General features: G+C 33.7%; 1 long non-coding RNA gene across 1 annotated transcript; it reads right to left on the minus strand.

The window, feature by feature from the left end:
* Positions 1-2,091: 2,091 nt before the first annotated feature.
* On the minus strand, positions 2,092-3,749 carry LOC142611342 (uncharacterized). The gene is made up of 3 exons (XR_012840014.1): positions 3,637-3,749; positions 2,981-3,032; positions 2,092-2,433 (listed from the first exon to the last, which is right to left on the minus strand). It is a non-coding gene; the product is annotated as an uncharacterized LOC142611342 (long non-coding RNA).

Raw genomic sequence — 3,749 nt, forward strand, 5'->3', positions numbered from 1 at the left:
TCTCTTTGCATGTCTGAGTCCGGAAATGGTTTGAAGTGAAAATAGAAACGTAAAATGATTTCAGGGTCAAAGCCTTTATTTTTACAGTTAAATGAAATGCATTTCCGGAAATTCTATTTTCCATGCGCAACCAAACACACGGTTTTACAGAAAATGATTTCCTGAAATGGTTTGAAGCCAAAACAAACGGACCCTAGGAAGTTGGTCAATGGCGGCAAGAGTATCAGCTAAACTAGTAAACTGATGATTGTAGTTAGCAATGGAAGAGTTGCCTTTTTTTAATATGGCAAGTTGGTAATGAATTTGCATTGTTCTTGCTAGAGATTGAAAGGTGAACATGCGCTTCAAAGCTTGCCAAACATCACGAAAAGTGGTACACTTAACCACATGGGTGATAATCTTATTTCATGGGGTTGTAAAAAGCAAGTTACTATGGCTTGCTCAAGTACTGAAGCTGAGTACAAAGCTCTTGCCAATGCTGCCGCAGAGGTTAAGTGGCTACCTGCTCGTTTATCTGAACTTGGTGCTCTCGTGTCTAAATCACCCATTTTGTGGTGTGAAAATATTGGAGCTACCTATCTCTCATTAAATCCAATTTTCCATACTTGCACCAAGCAAGTGGAAATTGATTTTCACTTCATTTAGGATATGGTTGTTGATGGCTCACTTATAATCTACTTTCGGTCTAGCTAAGATCAACTAGCTGACATCTAAGGCTGTAAACGAGCCGAACTTTGTCAAGTAGTGCATGTTTAAGCTTGGTTCGTGAGGAAAAATTAAAAGCTTGAGCTTGGCTTGAACTTGTAACAAGCCTAAAAATAGTATTTGACCTTGAATTCATGAGAAAGCCAAAAATGTTGAGCTTGGCTTGGCTTGATTAATTAGTCAAGCCAAACTCAAGCTTAATATCAAGCTTAAACTCGAGCTTAAGTCAAGTTTTTGAGCTTGAGATCTAAAAAAATTACATTGTTAAATGCTTAAATCTCTAAAATTAAGAAAAAAGAAAAAGAAAATAGTATACTCATTTTATCATGCATCTAGTTTTACTTATGATTAGCTATTATTAAAATTAACAATTTACATAATTAAATTTATTCATTCATCATTTCTTATTTACCGTTTCAGCAATTGTTCAAAATACAATTTTTACATTCACGTTAGATGGTGAAGAACTATAAAAATATCTGTTTGTAATTATTATGAATGAGAAATACTAACATGTTTCATAACTTTACTTTAGATAATTGATAGAGAATGATCATATGTTGCCTACTTAATTATTTATTTATTTTTAAATGTAACTGTGGGGTACTAGAATTTCGAGTAGGATAGTTACGGCACGTGTCATAGCATGGCCAAGAATGGCAGTTACTGCGCGGAGGAGTTCACATCCTTGGATTCTATGATCACGTCATCAAATGAGACCTTACTATGCGGAAAGAGTTTTGGGAAGGAGACTAGCACTGACATGATTGAAGAGCTGGAGGCTGTGTCACGCCCCAAACCCCAAAGGGTCCAAAGCGTGAGAAAGACGTCTTAAGAACCTGTAAATATTTTTATTTTCCTTTTTGACAATTCAATCCACATAAATCCTATCAAGTACCAACATCAGGAATTATCATAATAATTCTATTGAATATACTCTCAAAGTAAGTCAGAGTTCTAAGCATTAATTACAAGGACCATTGGTCACAAAAGAATAGAAGTCTGAATAAACAATTACATATCAACAGCTTGTCCAGTCAGTGGGAATACAGTCACAACCACTATGATATACAAAAGAATGAGTTAAGCCTATTCTAAGATTTACATCGTCTAAGAACCCCATTACAAAAGTTCAACCTCCATCAGTAATTAGTCTTACTGCTATTAGCCACCAAAAAGCTATCTCAAAATATTGTTGCCTACTTTGAAAAGTTTATAAAAATAATGGGATGAGATAGAGCCTAGTAAGTAGCATAATTAATGGGGTAGGGGAAATGCAAGTTTTATCTTCAATAATAATAATATGACAAGAATGATTAAATAATGAAACATAAAGTTTTTCAAAGTAAATACCTTGAAATTATATACTATAATCTGTGAGCACCAATAATATAATTTCCAAAACCATAATATCTAACATAAGGTAAATTATTACAAATATACCACATTACCACATAGACCGGTCAAGGAATCCACCCATTCACAACTGGCATGATATTGTTCTCTCTAGTATGCAGACTCTTGGCCCCATGGACAGCAGCCTCACCCATACCCTCAAGCTTTTTCTCTCTCCCCATGGGCAGCAGAAAAAGCGCGTCAAATAGGACCTCTCTTGTATGTGGTCTCTTGGCCCCATGGACAGCAGCCTCACTCATACACAATTAAGGAACCTCTTCTCTCCATGGGTAGCAGGGAAGAAAGCGTCATCCAAAGTGAAAAGGCACTAACCTGGATTTGATTTCCATTGTCACAAAGATTACAAAAACCAAATAGGGTGATCACTGGAAAATCACACATGGCATGGTGTTAAAACCACATAAAACTCACAAGTTAAATTACTTTCAAATACATAGTTTATATCAAGGAAGTTTCAGGAAAACCTTAAATAATCTAACTTCCACAAGGTTTGTAAGGTTTTCAACTTCATTCTTGTCAAAAATATTTTATATCAATTTCTCAATAACAAGACAAGATAAGCATCTTTAGATTTTCTAATAAACCATAAAATCCATAATTTCCTTATTAAATATTAAATAAAAGATGCTCATATTTTTCATGTCAACAATTCATACATTTCCCCAAATGTAATACCAAATATGATGCATTTTCATATATATATATATATATATATATATATATATATATTAAGGTTGCGACACAATAGCTTTTAGGAAAATATAGTTTCCATAGGTAGTTTCCAAAAGTGTGTCTAACCCAAAAACAACATTTATGCAATATGATTATTTTCCAAAAATCTCATTAAAAAGCTACTTACCTCGCAACCACAAAAGTCTAACTCTCCAAGCTCCAAGGAGATTAGCTAGAACCTAAACAATATCAAGTAAACCTATCACAATAAGCATAGAGCTTAAAGTTGTATCTAGCCACAATTTAGGAATTGTCAAATAAACACTTAATTAGGCAAGCCTAGTATTTAACCTCATCAATAATAATATATACCACTTCCAAACTTTCTCAACAAATTGATTCACAAGGCATCAACTCCAATTTATAAAATTAACCCATTTAATATCGTCTCCAACATTATGACTAGCTTTCATAAAATTTACACTATATCATTAAGAGACCCATGAAAGCAAAAATCAACATATCCTCCAAGACAAGAAATTTAGAACTTCAACTAACTCCAAATAAACCCAATGGCGATGGAAAAATTAAATTTACCAACCATCACATGTTATAACTTAAAACCCCTAAATTTTCCACAATACATAAACCTTAGGTAGCCATTTTTAGCACAAATTATATACCCACTCATCAAATAATTCCACCAATACAAAATCCATACATAAAAACATATAAATATCGTTTCCAATGCTCATAAATCACATGGATATCATTATTAAAGCTTAGAAATAAGTAACCTCAAGCAAAAGTGTAAAACCTCCCAAAAAGATTAGAAATTTTTACCTCAAATAAAATGATGAAGATGCTTAGGGGTTCCAAAGTATTTTTCCAGTGATCTTGCCGGAAAAATGATAGTGAGATGGTGTGGTTTGGAGTGGAGACCGACTGGTGAGTTT

Source organism: Castanea sativa, chromosome 9, assembly GCF_040712315.1.
Source record: "Castanea sativa cultivar Marrone di Chiusa Pesio chromosome 9, ASM4071231v1".
In the NCBI taxonomy this organism is placed as follows: Eukaryota; Viridiplantae; Streptophyta; class Magnoliopsida; order Fagales; family Fagaceae; genus Castanea; species Castanea sativa.